The sequence below is a fragment of the Bos taurus genome, chromosome X (genome assembly GCF_002263795.3).
Source record: "Bos taurus isolate L1 Dominette 01449 registration number 42190680 breed Hereford chromosome X, ARS-UCD2.0, whole genome shotgun sequence".
NCBI lineage: Eukaryota > Metazoa > Chordata > Mammalia > Artiodactyla > Bovidae > Bos > Bos taurus.
In genome coordinates, this window is record NC_037357.1 from 2,304,435 (window position 1) to 2,325,067 (window position 20,633).

Genomic DNA, 20,633 nt, shown 5'->3' on the forward strand with positions numbered 1-20,633 from the left:
GGGGGTTCTTATATTCTTTTACTTTTATGTACTTTCTGATTTTTCTATATTGAGACTAAAAGAAGGAAATAATGGGACTTTCTTTTTCTAATAAATAGGAAAGGCTTTAGAGAAATTTTGATGCAGAGTCATGTTTTAGCCAAGTCATTTTTGAATTTTTTTACTGAGGTTTGACATATAATATTACATTAGTTTCGAGTGTGCAACAAATGATTTGATATTTGCATACACTGTGAAATAATGACCACAATAAATCTAGTTAACATCCATCACCATACATAGTTACAAAAAATTTTTTCTTGTGATGAGGACTTTTAAGATCTACTCTCTTAGCAACTTTCAAATGTCCAATACAGTATTATTAACTATAGTCACCATGCTGTACGTATATCTCTGTGACTTATTTATTTTATAACTGAAATTTTGTACCTTTTGACCCACTTTGTCCCCCTAAACCCCTCTAGGCACGTCATGTCTAGATGAGACTATATCTACTAGAGATACACAACTAGGGCACTTAATTAGAATATGTTTCTTGAGAGATGGTAGTTAAAACAATGGAAACAGTTAAGAAAACTCAGAGGAACCTAGACTCACGAAAGACTTAGTTATCACTTAAGACTTAGTTACAACTGGTGTGTGCTCAGGTGTGTCTGACTCTTTGCAATCCCATAGACTGTAGCCCACCAGGCTCCTCTGTCCATGGGATTCTCCAGGCAAGAATACTGGAGTAGGTAGCCATTCCCTTCTCCAGGAGATCTTCCTGACCCAGGGATTGAACCGTCTCTGCATCTCCTGCATTGCAACAGATTTTTAACCCACTGAGCCACCTGGGAAGCCCTTAGTTAACTAGAGGAGACACCAAAAGAACAATGGGGGGAAAAAAGAGGTCACTTCCAAGTGAGAAACAAGAAAACATCAGAATGAACAGAAATGTAGGTGTGCTAAGCATAAGAGAGTGAGAGGCACTTACTCTTACAGGAGTAAGTGCCTGTAGGACTTACAGTGACACTCTTTAAGTAGAAGTGTCCAAAGCAAGTGTAGAATTTTAAACAGAAGATGCCTTTTTAAAAAAATGTGCCATGATATTACCGTATAAAATGTGTCATCTTTCTCAAATGCAAATCTAAATATGTCATTTAGTGTCAAATTGCTTCTTCTTTGCACATTAGAACTCATAGAAATCAGGAGACCAGAGCTAGAAAGGAATGCAAAGACCATTTCATCTTGGCCCTTAATTTCACAGATGAGAAAATTGAGGCCCAGAGAATTAAACTGATTTGCCCAGGGTTATACAACCAGTGACTTAAATATAGTCACAATTTTTCAGCTGTCTGTGCTAAAGGGGAATGCAGGAGCCTTGGTAAATGAATCCTTAGATATTGCACTAATCTCACTTTGTCAACAGTTTTAAGGTTCCTCCTTTCACGATCTTCCTTTTCCTGTAACTCGGCTTAGGCCTAACCTATGCCCCTTCTTTCCACCTTCCCCTCTCCTTTTCCCTAAACCTGTCTCTTTTGTGGGGACTGCTTCATTTTGCCAGGACTCTGCTCCTATGATCATCATCATAAGGATGCCCCACTCTCTACATCCTAGCAAACAGTTTCTCCTTTTATCAGACTCAGAGCTAATGTCACTTTCCCTAGGAAATATTTTCTGTCCACCCAGGAGACAATGCACACACCTCGGTGCAGTGGTGAAGAGCTAAGTTTGTCTGGGTTTGAATCCAAGTTCTGCCACTCACTGTGACCTTGGGCAAATGCCTGAATCTCTTTTTGCCCACCTGTATTTTGTAACACGGGGATCCTAATAATTCCTTATCTATTGGATTCTCCTGAAGGTTAAATAAGTTACTATACATGAAAGCACTTAGAACTATACCTGGTACACAGGAAGCGCTACAGAATTCCTAGAAACTATAGGGACGTCCCTGGTGGTCCAGTGGTTAAGACTTCACCTTCCAACATGGGGAGTGCAGGTTTGATCCCTGGTTGAGGAGCTAGGATCCCACATGCCTCATGGCCAAAAAAAAAAAAAAATAAAAAATAAGACAGAAACAATATTATAACATACTCAATAAAGACTTTTTAAAAATGGTCCACAGGAAAAAATGTTTAAAAAAAAATATAAAAGAAGTCTTAAATACTGTCATTATCTCAAACCCATTCCTCTCACCAGAGCACCTGAAATACTCTCGGGTATTCTGTACATACCTGCCTCCCCCTACTAGACTATAAGCAGTTACTTAGCACACACGCACAGCCATAAGCAGTTAAGGGGTACATAAAATAATTAGCTGCGAAATATGATGTCAAAACTACTTTTGAAAAGACTTGCATATCACTTCTTCCATGTGAGCAAATGAGCTCCCTTAAATACTATGTCATTTGGGCAAGTCTTTTACATTTTCTAACTCTTCTCCAGCATGTAAATAGGATAGTAACACACTATTCAACATTTCACAAACTGTAATGAATAGCAATGGCAACCCACTCCAGTATTCTTGCCTGGAAAACCCCATGGACGGAGGAGCCTGGTAGGCTGCAGTCCATGGGGTCGCTAGGAGTCGGAGACAACTGAGCGACTTCACTTTCACTTTTCACTTTTATGCACTGGAGAAGGAAATGGCAACCCACTCCAGTGTTCTTGCCTGGAGAATCCCAGGGACGGGGGAGCCTGGTGGGCTGCCGTCTATGGGGTCGCACAGAGTCAGACACGACTGAAGCGACTTAGCAGCAGCAGCAGCAGCAAGGTACTTCAAGATGAAAAGCACTACAGAACTGCACAGTATTTTTTAACAGGGTTTGCCTTCTTCATTGGAGAAGGAAATGGCAACCCACTCCAGTGTTCTTGCCTGGAGAATCCCAGGGATGGGTGAGCCTGGTGGGCTGCCGTCTATGGGGTCACACAGAGTCGGACACGACTGAAGTGACTTAGCAGCAGCAGCAGCCTTCTTCATTCTTGAAGATAGTAAATGTGACTATAGGAACTTGTTTATAGCCTATAAACAAGTTTTTTCAGGTTCAGCTCAGTTCAGTTCAGTCACTCAGTCATGTCCAACTCTTTGTGACCCCATGAATCACAGCACGCCAGGCCTCCCTGTCCATCACCTAGCTTTCTTCTAATGTAACATTACATTAGAAGATTTCAACGGCAAAGTAGCAGGAGCTTCTTGGGAACAATGGTCCCAGTTTCATAAACATGCTATTGTTGGGGGTCTCTGCCTCTTATCATTAGGTGAGACCTGCACAGCATCTGATCAAGTTTCTTTCTCTAGTCTTTCAGCCCAACGAAGTCTCCATTGCATCAGCAGTTGTTGATCAGTTTCGGTAACTGATTCCATGCAAAAGTCAAACCTTCCCTAACCAGCAGTCATGACGCCTCATGCCTACTAATAGCCACAGAACAACTTCAGACTAGCTTCAGCCTCCGCTAACACCCACAAAATAAAAAAGTCTAAAGTAGCACCAGCCAACAGAAATATAATGTGAGCCAAAAACAGTAGCCACACATGCAATTTTAAATTTTCAAATAGCTATATTTTAATAAGTAAAAGGAAACAGGTGAAATTAATTTAATAACATTTTATCTAAGTCAATGAAACCAAAATATTTTCAACAAGTGATCATTACAAAAAAGAATTAATGAGACGTTTTATATTACTCTTTTTTTTTGTCCTAAGCCTTTGAAATCCAGTGTGTATTTTATACTTACAACACATCTTAACTTGGACTGGCTGTATACTAACTACTCAATAGTCACATGTGGCTAGTGGCTACCATATTGGACATGGTAAGTTTAGAGATCTGGTTTACTGACCTGAAATAACCTAAAATTATGTACTTATATATACCAGAGAATTGTCTCCAGCAGCACTCCCCTTGCACAATACCCTACAAGTGTAAGAAATGACATAGAAGATGTAACTTTTATTATCTACACATTAAAAGTTTTCCTAAGTACTACTAATAAACTACAAAGGCATTATGTAGTAATATGATAGAATGGCAAACATGATAGTACAGAAAAATATGAAAATTCTAAAGGATTAATTGCATATGGAAGTCCAACTGTTAAATTTCTGACCAGTCAGAAGAGAAATAGGGAGCAGGAATTACCCACTGAGTGTATCAAGTTTAGAACAGAAGACATTTAAAAAATAAAAGCAATGATTTGTCTGAATTTTTGAGGATTTGGAATCACATGAATATTTTTAAAGAAAAACAATTGTATCACTTTCAAGTATATAGAGAAGTGCAAATTAGACTGGCAAAGAGTTGGTAGAAACCCTTGATAGATAGACCCGCTCTATTAATCAGGAAGACAGTCAGCCAACTAAGGGCATCTAATACTTCCCATGTGCTATTTCCTCTGTCTAAGCACGCCATGCCCCAAGTCCTTTTCTCCCAAGCAACTTCTGCTAATCTCCAGATCCCAGATTAATGTTTTTCTCCAGATGACCTTTTCTCATATCTTAGACTAGAATGGATAGTTCTGTAATATTCCCAAAGCACCTTGTACTCAAATAGTATCACCCCATTACTGTAAACCATTATTTGCCTTCATGCTAGAATGTAAGCCTCATGGAAGAATGAACTAGGTGTGTCTTGTTTGTTGGTGAACCCCAGTGTCTCAAATGAAGCCTGGCACATTGGGAGCACACAAATATTGTTAAGTCATTAACTCAAGCCCCTAATAATTATGTTTTGTTATGGACAACTGTTGGGTTAGCGAAAAAGTTCATTCGGGATTTTCCTGGACAACTTTTTGGACAACCCAATGTATTAGCATACCAATTGCACGTAGAAGAAGGCATCAACAGTATTTATTCCTTTAAGTACTTTATACTCTTCTAATATAGTCATATTTATAATACTGATGTTCTTGGCAATGTTTTTATTTTTCCATGAAAAGTGAAAGTCGCTCAGTCATGTCTGACTCTTTGTGACTCCATAGACTATAGCCTGCCAGGCTCCTCTGTCCATGGAATTCTCCTGGTAAGAATATTGGAGTGGATAGTCATTGCCTTCTCCAGGGGATCTTCCCAACCCAGCGATCAAACTGGGGTCTCCTGCATTGCCATGAAGAGGGCAAAATCTAAGTTTTGGTCTGCATATTCTCAATCAGTGAAGTGCATATTAATGAAGCTATCCTGTATTATGATTAAATGATCCTTGGAACTTCACACCAGCCACTTCATCTCAGGGATTAAAGTTTTAGAATGTGATTTATCTACCTGACATAAATGATTTTAAGGTTGTCTCTCTTTAATTCAAGCCAGGTCAAAGTGAGTGAAACTCGCTTAGTCGTGTCCCACTCTTTGTGACCCCATGGACTATACAGTCCATGGAATTCTCTAGACCAGAATACTGGAGTGGGTAGCCTTTTCCTTCTCCAACCTAATACAGAGTTTGGATATAAACCCCACCTTATATCCATATATATGTAGTGTTTATATCCAAACTCTACTTTAACATTCATGATACGGGAAACTGTATTTCACCTGAATTTTAACTTTCCTGACATTCTTGGAAAAACTAAGTTTTTAACAACTATTTCCCCACAGCATGAAATATGTACAGCCAGGAGCTACCCCATTAAATAGCCACACCCATCTTGCCCAACTCTAACACTTTGCTAGTAATTAGCTGTGCAGCCTCAGGAATGTTACAAACGTTCTAAACTCTTCTAAGTTTCCCATCTCACTCTAGGACATTTTTGCTTGTCATTCTTCAATATGACACTCACTACTGTTTCCCTTATTACTCTCAAAGACTAGAGTTAATATTTGTTGAGTGCTATGGTGGACCAGGTACTGTGCTAAGCCCTTTAGAAATATTATTTCATTTAATCCTCACAGCAATCCTATGAGGTAGGTGTCATGAGTGTCATTTCACAGAGGTGCAATGTGAAGCACCGAAGGTTAAATAACTTCCATAAGGATTCACAGGTATTAAGAGGCAGAGCTGAACACTGATCCTGAGCAGAGCAGCTCCAGAATTTAGGCTACATCATTTTGATGAAAATGTTTGTATTCTAGTGCCTCTGCCTTGCTCTGGCCTTCTCAGTGGAAAATGAAAAAGCTATTATATATAATTTTTACTCAAGATACTTGAGTGTATATCAGATCATCACATTTATACACCTTAAACTTACATAATGTCATATGTCAATTAAATCTCAATAAAACTAAAAAAAGTTTTAAGATACTTTTGGCAATGATATAGTAAAAAGAATGTCTATTAGTTTTTTTCAACTTAAGTTACACTATCATTCCTCTTCCTAAATTCTACCTACCTTTTTTTATATATTTGAAAATCACTACAACAGATTTTTTTCCAACAGGAAACAGTTAATAAATAGTATATATATTTAATAAATACATATTTATTACCATGATCCTTGTTACAGACAGCTTTTCCCCCTCTGCTCAAAATTCATCTAAAACTTGAGTTATATGAATGGGAAGTTAAAATTTCTGAGTTGGAAAGGATCTTAGAGAAGACCCAACCTCCTCATCTTAAAGGCAAGGATTCCTGCATCAAGACTGAATATGTTAGTCCTTTAGTTCATTTATTCATTAATTTTTCAAACATTTATTGAGTATTGAGTATCTGCTATGTGTTCTACCAGCTTCCCAGGTGGCGCTAGTGTTAAAGAACCGCCTGCCAATGCAGAAGACACAGGAGGCACGAGTTTGATCCCTGGGTCGTGAAGACCCCCTGAAGGAGGGCATGGCAACGCACTCTAGTATTCTTGCCTGAGAAATCTCATGGACAGAGGAGCTGGGTGGGATACAATCCATGGGGTCGCGGGTGTCGCTCAGACTTAGCAACTAAACAACAACAAATACAATTGAATAAGCAAGATAATTTCAGGCAATAAGAAGTGCATGAAGAAAAACTGAAGAAATGAGGACTTCCCTGGTGGCGCATTGGATAAGAATCTGCTTGCCAATGCAGGGGACACTAGTTTGATCCTTGGAAGGTTCCACCTGCCACAGAGCAACTAAGTCCGTGAGCCACAATAGCGGAGCCTACCGTGCTGCAACTACTGAAGCTCATGTGCCTAGAGCTTGTGCTCCACAACGAAGAGTAGCCCCCACTCACTGCAACTAGAGAAAGCCTGAGCAAAGCAGTGAAAAGCCAGGGCAGCCAAAAATAAATAAATAAATACATGAAATTTTAAAATTCTTTAAAAACAAAACAAAAAACCTGAAAACAAGAGAAATGCGACAGCGAGTGATTTGAGACGGGAGGAGCTATTTCTAAAGAAATGGTCAGGAAATAATGCTCTTAAGAAGCAAAATTTGCACTGAGCTCTGAATGAAGAGAAGAAGCCACCCAAGCAAAGATCTGAGAGAAAGCCATTCCAGGGAGGAAATGACAAGTGAAAAGCCCTGAGGTGGGGATGAATTGGATGGATTAAAGTAATAGAAGAATAGCCATTATAGCTGAAGAACGGTAAGTTACGGGCTGAGTGGTATAGAGCATGATACTGTGAAAATGAGGATAAAAATAAAACTGCTAACAGCCTGTGGTCTGTGTCAAGGAATTTTAATATGATTCTAACTGTAATAAGAAGCGGTGATAAGATGTCTTAGTTTTTTACATAATAATATTAAGTGGTGTTAAAGCCTTAAATCAGAGTACAATGTGTGTGTGTTAGCCGATGAGTCATGTCTGACTCTTTGGTGACCCCATGGACTATAGCCCACCAGGCTCCTCTGTCCATGGAATTCTCCAGGCAAGAATACTGGAGTATGTTGCCATTTCCTTCTGCAGGGGATATTCCTGACCCAGAGACTGAACCTGGGTCTCTCGCATTGCAGATAGATGCTTTACCATCGGAGCTACTAGGGAAGCCCAAATCAGAGTACAACAGCTGTAACTTATCATTAGTTCTCAGTTGTATACAGAATTGCTAGACCATGAGTTGAGTTTGTTTAATATCAATGCTTTGATAAAATAATGGAAATTTTTTAGAAATGGTAGCAATTACTGTTATAGTAATGTCCCCCATTGAACCACACCTCCCTGGACACATGGTCTTCCTGTAGTCCTTTAACACAGTAACCCTGAGCTTGGCCTCTCACATTGTCTCTGTGACTTGCTTTGGCTAGTGGGACATAAGCAAGCATGTCAGCAGCAGAGGCTTGCAAAGCACGTACGTATTGGAGCCTGCTCTCCTTTGCTACTGGTAGAACCCATCAACCATATGAAGAAGTTCAGGGTAGCCTGCTGGAGTGTGAGTGACACTTGGCCTAGATTCTTCCACCACTCCAGCGGACAGCCAACCACCACCAGACAAATGAATAAACCCAACCACAGACATAAACCCTGCTAACACTCCACCCAGATAAACCCAACCCAGACCAAGCCCAGATCACAATGCGTGCATGCTCATTTGTGTCCAACTCTTTGTGGTCCCATGAACTGTAGCCCACCAGGCTCCTCTGTCCATGGGATTCTTCAGGCAAGAGTACTGGAGTGGGTTGCCATGTCCTCCTCCCAGGGATCTTCACAACCCAGGGATCTAACCCTCAACTTCTGTGTCTCCTGCACTGGAGGCAAATTTTTTACCACAGACCACTGGGGAAGACTGCCAGATCACAGGCTAGTGAGCAAATCAAACATTTTAAGCCTCTAAATTTGGGGGTAATCTGTTGTGCAGAAATGAGTAATTGAGGCAGCTATATAAATAGAATCCCATTTCATAAGCTTCAAGGCAACCAAAAATTTGTGCATTACTGTATTTAAACTACTTTGTTTTAGTGCTTCTTTTTGTCCCAGCCACACTGCACTCCATGTGGAATCTTAGTTCCCCAACCAGGGATCAAACCTGGGCCTCCTGCAGTGGAAGTGTGGAGTCTTAACCACTGGACCACCAGGGAAGTCCCCAATCTAAACTACTTTTAAGTGACACTTTGTAAAATGATTCAATTGGTTTCAAGGTACTTAAAACAGTTTAAAATGATACATTCACAAAATATCAATGATACATATTTTAAAAACCACCCAAACCTATTAATATTACAGTTACTCCTGTACAGATATTCAAATACATTTATTATATATAAATATCATTCCAAAAGGATACATTTTTATTTTTGGGGAAGGGACTTATCCACTTTATCCATGCAATTTATCTTTTTTCTTTTTTATAATTATATTTATTTATTTTTAAATAATTGATGATTGCTTTACAATATTGGTTTGATTTCTGTCATACATCAACATGAATTAGCTATAGGTATACATATGTCCCCTCCCTCTTAGTTTCTTTCTTTAAGTTTTGAATAACAATTTCACAAGGTTCAAAACCAAAAATGTCATAAACTGATATCCAGTTAAAAGTTCTTCCCATTTCTGTCATATCCATCTGCTACCCCCGTGCCACACAACCATTATTATTCATTTCTTATATATTCTTCCAGGGTTTATGATTTTTTTATTCAAGAACTAAAATAGCAAAACTATATTTGTATGTATTTTAAAGTAGCAAATGGGAGAAAAGGGGAGGATATAATGGTATTTGTTAAAAGAGAACTCTTTCTGCACAGGATGGTTGCCATTCTCTTTATCATCAATTTTTGCTCAGGTTTTATCAACTAAATTAATTGAGGAAGTATTTGTTGAGTCCCCTCTCAAACACAATTCTAGGTTCTGGCTCTGTATGTAGCCTAGATAAGAAATCATCAATACACTCTAGTGAAACCAAAAGTAGCTTTTAATGGATGACTCTAATTTCACAATAAAACAATAGTTTTTATAAATGTAGTATTCTCTAACCAAGAAATCCAGTGTTTTTTTTTTTTAATTGAATGTGTTAAAGGAAATTGAATATTTAGAAAACAACTGATCAAAACATAAACAGCTGGAAACAGCAAACATGAAGCCAAAGAAAAGAAAAATACAAGAAACTTGAGAAAACAGCTTTAGGAATGTCCATAGTTACTAGCTTTCAACCACCAGGAAGATGTCCAACCAAAACTAAAATTTAAATGCCTTCAGGGAAAAAGGAGTTTCAACACTTAGCAACTTCATTACTAACAAAGTATCTGACCTAAATTCACAGGGGAACCACTCATATTTTAAGTTACCTCATACTAATCTTTCTCAAGCTTATAAATATATTGGTGATGTGATGGACTCAAAAGCATCTTAAAGACCACACACGAACTTTAATATTAACTTGTACTGAGATAACAAACTAACTAAAAACTGAATAATGTATATCCCATGAGAAGTCACAGCTCTAAGCAACAACACAGCATTCTGCTGCATAGAAAGCCAGAAGGCAGGCTTGGTCAACCATGAGATCACCACTTGCATTTTTATGTATCCCCCTCCCAGTATTTGAAAGAACTTGCGCAACTGAAATCAGTTCAAACGAGTCTGTCCACAACATCCTTGAATAGCCTTCAGTGTTTAACATTTTATTCTCAAGTGACTACTTTTCCACACATCGTTATGATGATGGTCAGTTTTGATGTTGAAAACAAACAGGTCTTGAAAGCAGATTGTTTCAAAATGTGTTAATATATAAAGTTTCTCAGCTCTGCAATTTTTTTTCTATTACCCTTATCATAGAACCAGGTGAGGGAAAAGGCTAGAGATGCTATTAATAGAATAGTTCGGAAGAAAACATGACATAAGCAAATGATGCTCTTCAATGGAGTGAAATTTATGTAATTTCATAATGGAAATTATGAAAACTATGTTAGTCAGTGTTGTCCAGAAAGACAACTAGTAAGACAGAACTAGTAAGGTATAAATATTTTATACATATATATATATATATATATATATACACACACACACACATACATACAAGATGTAAGTTTATATATACATATTATATGGGCTTCCCAGGTGGCACTAGTGGTAAAGAACCTGCCTGCCAAAGCAACTTGGGTTCAATCCCTGGGTCAGGAAGATCCCCTGAAGGCGGGCATGGCAACCCACTCCTGTATTCTTGCCTGGAGAATCCCATGGACAGAGGAGTCTGCTGGGCTGCAGACTCCACAGGGTTGCAAAGAGTCAGATATGGCTGAAGTGACTTAGCATGCACCCATATGTATCATATATACAAGGTTATATATTAATATATATTGGGTTGGCTAAAAAGTTTGTTCAGCTTTTTCCATCAGCCAGTATGGAAAAACCTGAAGGAACTTTTTTGCCAGCCTAATATATAAGAGATATCTAGAGACTGGTTGATTAATTTAAGGAATTGTTTCTCACAGTTGTGGAGACCCACAGGCTGGAGAGCCAAGGAAGAGTTGATGTTGAAGTTCAGGCCAGTCTCCTGGCAGAAGTCCTTCTTCCTAGAAGGAGGTCAAAATTTGTCTTCTTAAGGCCTTCAACTGATTGGATGAGGCCGACCCACTGGGCCTGTTACTGAGAGTAACATGCTTTATTCAAAGTCTACTGATTTAAATGTTAATCTCACCTCAAAATACCTTGTGAGCAATATCTAGAATAACACTTGAATAAATATCTGGATACCTAGGCCTAGCCAAGATGGGACATAAAACTGACTATCACACCAATGAACCCTCAACAAATACTTCTTGAGCAATACAGATGATCCTGGGAAATGGTACATAAAATGGATTTTTGTATATAGAAGCCCCATGACTTCTCAAACTAATGCTACTTTTAACTTGTAGTTTGGCCCTGCTAGTCCCTGTGGCATTGCAAAGAGAGGCAAATAATAACCCAATAGATAGTCAGGTTCAGCCTATGAAGGCTTGAGACCTAGAGGATTCATATTTGAAAGAACTCTTGTGGCAGATTCATCTTGATATTTGGCAAAACTAATACAATTATGTAAAGTTTAAAAATAAAATTTAAAAAATAAAAATAAAAAAAGAAAGAACTCTTGATCTTCTTAAACTGGCAGACCTGAAGGGAAGCCTGAACATGCTCACATGAGTTCTTCTGCTAATCCGCAGTGGGGTTGCTCAGTCTAGAAAAGTGACCTCCTGCCTTGGATTCTTGCTTTGTCCTCCAGTTCCTCAATGAGCCTCAATGCCTGCCCTGACCTCAACTTACTTGACCAGAGCCCAAACACTCTCTGTGCACCATGAACTGGGGCTGCTTCCACATACCAAGAGCAATTATTTGTCTGATTCCAAACATCAGCACATGGATGGTCTTCAGTGCTGGAGCTTGCTGTGTCCCTTTGAACACTTAATCAGGTACTGAACCCAATTCCAATGTGTGTTTCAGTGTGTGTGTGTGGTGGAGGGGGCAGGTCTTTATCCCTCAAAGCAGCAAATAACTCTCCACACACCAGCTGGCTGCCTTACAATTCAGCTCAATGTTGACCCTATCCACCCAGAGATAGCATCGGATTCTACAAGGTCAGGGCTCAGTCCCACAAAACTGTCCCATCCCCCAACTTCAGGTTATCACCTGTGCTTCTGAGCAAGCAGTTATAGAGTGTAGGTTCCAACAAGCATCTCCTTGGGGTCAGTTAATTTAATAGAGTGGCTCACAGAATTTGAGGGAAACTGTTACTAGATTTTACTAGATTAGCAGCTTATGATAAAAGAATAGAACTCAGAAACAGCTAGAGGGAAGAGATGCACATGGAAAGGTATGGGGAAAGGATGAGGAGCTTCCTATGCTCTCTCCAGGGTGCCACTGTCCCCAAATTTCCCAAATTTACCAACCCAGCAGCTTTCTAAATTCTGGCCTTTTAGGTTTCTCTGGAAGCTTCATTACATGGGCTGCTGCTGCTGCTGCTGCTAAGTCGCTTCAGTCATGTCTGACTCTGTGCAACCCCATAGACGACAGCCCACCAGGCTCCCCCGTCCTCTGGGATTCTCCAGGCAAGAATACTGGAGTGGGTTGCCATTTCCTCCTCCAATGCATGAAAGTGGAAAGTGAAAAGTGAAAGTGATGTCACTCAGTCGTCCGACTCTAGAGACCCCATGGAGTGCAGCCTATCAGGCTCCTCCGTCCATGGGATTTTCCAGGCAAAAATACTGGAGTAGGGTGCCATTGCCTTCTCCTCATTACATGGGCATGAATGATCAAATCATTAGCCAACGACCCCTGAATCAACCTCCAGGTCCTCTCCTCTCCTTGGACACCAAGAGGTGGGACTGAAAGTTACAACCCTTTAATCACCTGGTTGGTTCTCCGGGCAACCTACCCCCATCCTCAAACAGGGTCCAAAAGTCACTTCATTGACATAACAAGACACCTTTATTGCTCTCCTCCCAGGAACTTCCAAGGTTTTTAGCAGCTCTGTTCCAGAATTAAGAGTGAAAAACAAACATATATTTCTCCTTAGAAATCACAGTGCATGCATGTTCAATCCCTTCAGTCGTGTCTGACTCGTTGCGACCCCGTGGACTGTAGCCCACCAGGCTCCTCCATCCATGGGATTCTCCAGGCAAGAATACTGGAGTGGGTTGCCGTGCCCTCCTTCAGGGGATATTCCTGACCCAGGGATTGCACTCGCATCTGCCTGCGTCTCCTGCATTGCAGGTGTATTCCTGACCCACTGAGCCATGTGGGAAGCCCAGAAATCACAGTATCACAACACTATTGGGATGCTTTCTCCACTAGCACTCATTCTGTTTCAATTTCCTTATCCTTGGGAGCCATTATGCAGACTGCTAAATTCTCCTAGTTCGTCTTGTCCTTCTCAGGTTCCACTGCTTCCCCACTAACCTGTGCCTGCTTGAACAGTTTATGGCAGTAGATGAAAAGGAAGAAAAGTAAAAGTGAATGATCCTCCTATGCATTCTGCAAGATCAGATTCCTGAGTACCATATTTTCATGCTGCTGCTGCTGCTGCTAAGTTGCTTCAGTCGTGTCCGACTCTGTGCAACCGCATAGACGGCAGCCCACCAGGCTCCCCCGTCCCTGGGATTCTCAAGGCAAGAACACTGGAGTGGGTTGCCATTTCCTTCTCCAATGCATGAAAGTGAAACGTGAAAGTGAAGTCGCTCAGTCGTGTCCGACTCTTAGCGACACCATGGACTGCAGCCTACCAGGCTCCTGCATCCATGGGATTTTCCAGGCAAGAGTACTGGAGTGGGGTGCCATTGCCTTCTCCGATCATATTTTCATAGAACTGTATGTATCAGATTTGAGTGTGGCTTCAGCTGCATCTTGTAGAACAAAAGTATGAAAAGTATACACTATAACAACAATACAATTACAATATTTCTGCTATAAGTCTCAGTTATTTTGGCCCTACTGCAAACAGAGTTTCTTTTTATGAGAATCACATATTCTAAAATTATGATCTTAATAGCAAAATGAGCAATGAAATATATTTTAAGAGGTTAAAATAAGAAAAACTGATCTTGAAATTATTTTTAAAATATCTGTAAAGCATATTAAACTGAAAACACAGCTCAGACTGGGACTTGAATCTGTGAACTGGAACTTGAACCCACTATCTTTTTTTTTTTGTTTGTTTTTGGCTGTGCTATGCAGCATGTGGGATCTTAGTTCCCTGACCAAGGATCAAACCTGTGCCCTTTGCATTGGGAGCATGGAGACTTAACCGCTGGACCACCAGGGAAGTCCAAACCCATTATCTTTTAATTGAGATCATACATCTGGTCTCAGGACTTAATGAAGCTCGGGTTTTTTATGTCTCATTACAGAAAGAATTCAGTGAAAGACAAAGTCACAAGTAAGAAGTGGATTTATTTAGAGAGATACACATTCCATAGACAGAATGACCTTGGGAGGAACACTCCACAGACAGTATGTGGGCCATCTCAGAAGGTAAGAGGCGCCCAAATATGGGGTGGTTAGTTTGTATGGGCTGGTTAATTTCATAGGCTAATGAGTGGGAGGATTATTCTAAATAGTTGGGGGAAGGGGCAGAAATTTCTAAGAACTGGGCCACTGTCCACTTTTGACCTTCTATAGTTAGCCTCAGGACTACCATGGCACCTGTAGGTATATCATTTAAATGCTAATATATTACAGTGAGCTCTAATGAGGCTCAAGGACAACTGGAAGTAGAATCTTCTGCCATTTTGGTCCTAGTTGGTTCTAAACAGTTTATGTCTATGTTGTATCCTCAAGGGCTATATCATTCTTTTAGAGGTTGTGCCCTGCTCCCTTTCCTCCTGTTTCAAAACCAGGTCTTCTAAGAGTGTCTTCCTTGCCTGTAAATCAGGCACCTCTGAAAGATATACTGATGTATATTTTTAAAAACACCAGAAGACAATTTTACCGCCCCAGGCCAACTTGGCCTCGATGGGCCGGACTGCCAGATCCACCATTCTCTGGTGTTGGGATTTTCGTTTTCAGATGCATCGACTTTGTTGGTTGGTATTATGTGTATAATGAGTACATGCTAGATACCTACCAGTCATTGCTTGCTCAGTGTGTGTGTTCCCTGTGGGCAGCAAGACAAGTCATGTAATTTGTATTGGTTAGCACTCCCCTGCTCTCACCCTATCCTCACCCTGGGCCACCATGATTGACTTATCTAGACATAATTCAGATTTGAACAAGCATTAGGAACCCATTGGACAGGAAAACTGGATCAAGAAAGAAGTTCTGTCACCAGAGGCAACAGGAAACCCCAGACCCAAAATGAGGAGCTGAGCCAGAAAGGATGCCAGTCTGCCAAAGTCCAAATGCCAAAGAGAAAGTCAGGGAAAAGATCAAGTCCTGGAAGGAACAAAGATGGGAATGATCAAAATCAAAGCACACAGTCAAGGAAAGAAACAGGAAAACAAGATAAAGTAAAATCAAATCAAGACTAATTAGGGTCAAGAGAAGGCACATCAATTGATTAGAATGCCTGCTAACTACTGGGGGTGGCTTCAGAGAGGCCCACAGGGATGTGCTGAAAAGAAGGGCAGGTAAGTCAACCCAATGTAAAGAGTCAGGAAGGAGGTGGATTAATATTTCCTATGGTACCTTTCACAAAGTAAATTCTCAGTTAATATTAACTGAGCTAGTCAAGCAGTAATTAGGTACACACAGCCTTGGTGGTCGGAATGTGTCATATTAGCTTGCACAAGAATAAACCAGACCAAAGGTTATGGGGCATTTTTATTAATAACAGTTAAACAAGGGCTGCTTCAGAGTCCGACAGCCCAAGACCAAATTGGACCAGTTTTGCAGAGGTACATGGAATAAGGAAGGAAAGAAAAAAAGAGAAGCTCATGCTTAATGAATACCAATGCCCTTATGTAATTTGCTTAATTCGATTGCCAAGGGGTATGAAGTATTTATGATTTCACAGATGATGAAATTGGAGAATGGTTAAGCATCTTTCCTAAGGTCATGCAGTCAGAATTCAAATGCAGAACTGATTCCAGAATCCAGGCTCTTTTTGAATATTCTACCCTCCACCTTATGAACCAGGTTGGGAAGACGCACAGACTAGTCAGTGGAAAATCAGAGAGAGCAATACCCTGTCAAGAGCAGGACAAGAAGGCTCTCTAGAGGAGAGGGTTTGTCACTTCTTGAAAAGATACTGCAGTTGAACTCTGTTCCTTGTGACTTTGCTTGGTTGACTTGCAATAACCAAGCCATGATCCAGGTAGCAGTAGCTACTATTTACTGAAAATCTACTGTGTACTCACACCCTATGCTAGGTACGTATATTAAGCACTATCATTTCCAAAACATTTTCACAGCCATTGTTTCACTTGGCCAAGACAAGGACTCAGATACATGGCAGAAAGCCAAAAAGCCCAGATTTCAGAAATAGGAAGCAAGTTAAGGCAACATTGATATTTTAATACTGAAAACCTGATGGCTAGGCTGGAACTGCCTGGCTGCTTGTTCAATCGCTCAGTTCTGTCTGACTCTTTGCAATCCCATGAACTGCAGCCCACCAGGCTCCCCTGTCCATGGGATTCTCCAGGCACGAATACTGGAGTGGCCTGGGTTATTCTTGTCTAAAATCAGGATTGGTCCAGGGAATCAGGTGGGACTGAATCTGCAGGTAGAAGGCCAAGTAACCCCTGACATGGAGGAAGAAAAACAACAAGCTTATGAAATAGGAAACTTCTGATGGCAGTTTCATTCAAAACTATCAGGCGGCTCTACCTGAAGAAAACAAAACAAAAAAACACTAATTAGAAAAGATACATGCACCCCTATGTTCATAGCTGCATTATTTCAATTGCCAAGATATGGAAGTGCCCATCAATAGATGGATGGATAAAGAATATGTGGTATATATGCAATGGAATAGTCAGTTCAGTTCAGTCGCTCAGTCATGTCCGACTCTTTTCGACCCCATGAATCACAGCACGCCAGGCCTCCCTGTCCATTACCAACTCCCGGAGTTCACTGAAACTCGTGTCTATCGAGTCGGTGATGCCATCCAGCCATCTCATCCTCTGTCATCCCCTTCTCCTCCTGCCCCCAATCCCTCTCAGCATCAGAGTCTTTTCCAATGAGTCAACTCTTCACGTGAGGTGGCCAAAGTACTGGAGTTTCAGCTTTAGCATCATTCCTTCCAAAGAAATCCCAGGGCTGATCTCCTTCAGAATGGACTGGTTGGATCTCCTTGCAGTCCAAGGGACTCTCAAGAGTCTTCTCCAACACCACAGTTCAAAAGCAGCAATTCTTCAGTGCTCAGGTGTCTTCACAGTCCAAGTCTCATCCATACATGACCACTGGAAAAGCCATACTCAGCCATAGAAATGAAATCTTGCTATTTGCAACAACATGGAAGGACCTAAAGGGTATTGTGTTAAGTGAAATGTCAGACAAAGACAAATACCATATGATTTCACTTAAATGTGGAATCCAAAAAACAAGTGAACAAACATAACAAAACAGAAACAGAGTCATAGATACAGAGAACAAGTGGTGGCTGCCAGAAGGGAGGGGCTGGGAGGAGGAAAGAAACAGGTGAGTGAGCTTAATAGCCTTATGGGATAGAATCCCAGCTCTGCCACATCCCAGCTATGCCATCTTGGGCAAGTCTCTTCACTTCTCTGAGCTTCAGTTTTTTTCACAGGTTAAGTGGGGATAATAACTGTAGCTACTCCATTCACATAGGGTTGTGAAGATTCAATGACAAAGTGTAGAAAAACCCTTTATAACAGTGCTTAACACACAGAAAGTGATAGCTTTTAAATTTTATCTATAGTCACACTTAGCCAGACACCAATTCGTTCTCCATGCTGTAGCCAAAGTGGCATTTTCTGAAATAAATATGCTCACATCCTCCCCACCACCACCACACACAAGGACCCAAAGAACAGTCTAATGGATTGCCATCGCCCTTAGGATAACGTCAAAACTCCCTAACAGCCCCGGCCGGCCGGGGTGCTCTAGGTGCTGCGCGGAGGCCCTCTGCACCCGTGCGAACATGGCGCTGTGCGCGGCGCGGTTGGCAGCCTGCGCGCCATCTAGGCACCTAGCGCGCCCTGCTCGCTGCCGCCCTGGGGACTGTGGGTGGGTGCCGTCCGGGCGCTGCGCACCGGCCCTACTCTGCTGTCGGTGCGGAAATTCACAAAAAAACACGAATGGGTAACAACAGAAAACGCTGTTGGAACAGTGGGAATCAGCAGTTTTGCACAGGAAGCTTTGAGAGATGTTGTTTACTGTAGTCTGCCTGAAGTTGGGACAAAGTTGAACAAACAAGAGGAGTTCCGTGCTTTGGAAAGTGTGAAAGCTGCTAGTGCACTCTATTCTCCTCTATCAGGAGAAGTAACTAAAATTAATAAAGCTCTAGCAGAAAATCCAGGACTTGTCAACAAGTCTTGTTATGAAGATGGTTGGCTGATCAAGATGACATTCAGTAACCCTTCAGAACTAGATGAACTAATGAGTAAAGAAGCATATGAGAAATACATAAGGTCTATTGAGGAGTGAAAATGGAACCCCAAAATAAACTACTTTGAAACAATTAAATCTATCATAGTTGTCTTAAATTAGTGGTGGATAGATATTTAAAAAGCAACTTTTAGCAAAAGAAGCTACTTCTAACAATGTTTCCTGAAGAAAATACCCCTTAACTTTCTACTGACTTCAGATAAACAGTGTGCATCTTTTCCACAGCATCCTGTGATTTTTAGGCTAGGCTCCAGTTACAATATTCAGAATTCCTGGAATTATCTCTGGTAAAACTGATTATAAAAATTATGTAATTCAAGGATAACATGGTTATCTTAAACCTTATATGACATTGTAACTTGCTTACAGCTATCCTTGGATTTGGGTCAAAATTATCTTCCCACTAGAAATAACTGCCAGTGGAGGAAAGTTTGTTAGTTGTATAGTGTCCAATGAAGAATATTACTATCTTAATTTTGCTGTGTTTGCTTAATTTTGCTGTGTTTGCTGGTGCTATTTTTATATACTGAAGCAACAGACTTGCAGAAGAATAAACAATTTAATAATAAAATATTCAACTTCTTAAAAAAAAAAAAACTCCCTAACACAGACTAGAGAAAGTAGTGCATGAATTTCCGCAGCATGAAACCAGAACCGTTTCCCACTATGCCTTTCTAGAAACTTCCTGCTACCCCACTGGCCTTCTCTTAGTCCCCTTCACTCAACTTGCTCCCTCTCACCCCAAGACCATATTCTACCTGCCTGGATGCTCCCGATCCTTTTTCCTAACTGCTCCCCATTCTGCAGTTCTCAGCTCAAACCTTACTTTCCCAAAGAACTTTTCCTTGACTGGTCATTTCTGAACACTCTCAAATTGTCACGTACCTATCCTGTAGTGAATATATCACAGTGGCTGTTTTTATTTCTTTGTGTGATTACAGGATTAGTGTCTACATCCCCTACCTGACTATGACATCTGTAACAGTAAGGAGCTTGTTTTTCATCACGGCTACCTGAGCAGCAGGTAGTATGTGTCTGGCACGTAATAAATGTTCAACAAATTGCTAGACTCAATGAATGAAAGAATGACTAAATCTCACTTGCTGTGCAGAGGATCAAATGGAAGGAAAAATAAATTGAAACCATAAGACTGCAGATAACATTGTAAAATGGTCTGGGCCTTGAAACAGTTATGAGGCTGTGGAAGCAAAAGTTCTTAGACCAAAATCATGTTTAAAGGAAAATAAGACAGAAAAAAAAAAAAAAATATGGAGTTTAAGCTAATGGAAAAAGCAGGAAGGAAGGGGGAGAATTCTTGAACCCACTGAGTCAAGACAAGGCAATTAAACATTATTTTTTAAAGTTAGGGGGTGTATGTGTGTACACTTCATAGTCTTTAAACTTAAAAACACACCCAAGTTATTTTTGATAGGAAAAGAAAAATCTGGAAAAAAGGAGAGTTCCTGGAATAGGAGAGATACCAACGCCCACCTGGCCTTCTGTACTGCCAGCCTCATTTCCAGGCAGTTGATCCCTGTTTCTATTTTTCCCCTTTCTTTGTTTTTCATTAAGACTGCTACAATGACCCAGCTCTGAAGTTGATGCTATTACCTTCAGAACTCAGCATTTCTGAATCAAGGCCCTCTCCTCCCCATCCCTTGTGCTCTTGATCTGCCTCATCTCTGCTATTTAGTGTTCTAAAAGTAGCTGCCATTTGGTCCTTGCCCAGCCTTTCTGTTCACTCGTCACTAACCACACCACCAGCCTTGGGGGGAAGGTTCAAGGCTGCTTCGTGGTCTAGCCCAGGGATTTTCAAGTCATAGGACAGACCCAGCA

General features: G+C 40.7%; 1 pseudogene; it reads left to right on the forward strand.

The window, feature by feature from the left end:
- Nucleotides 1-12,035: 12,035 nt before the first annotated feature.
- Nucleotides 12,036-19,089, forward strand: LOC784157 (glycine cleavage system H protein, mitochondrial-like; annotated as a pseudogene).
- Nucleotides 19,090-20,633: the final 1,544 nt, after the last annotated feature.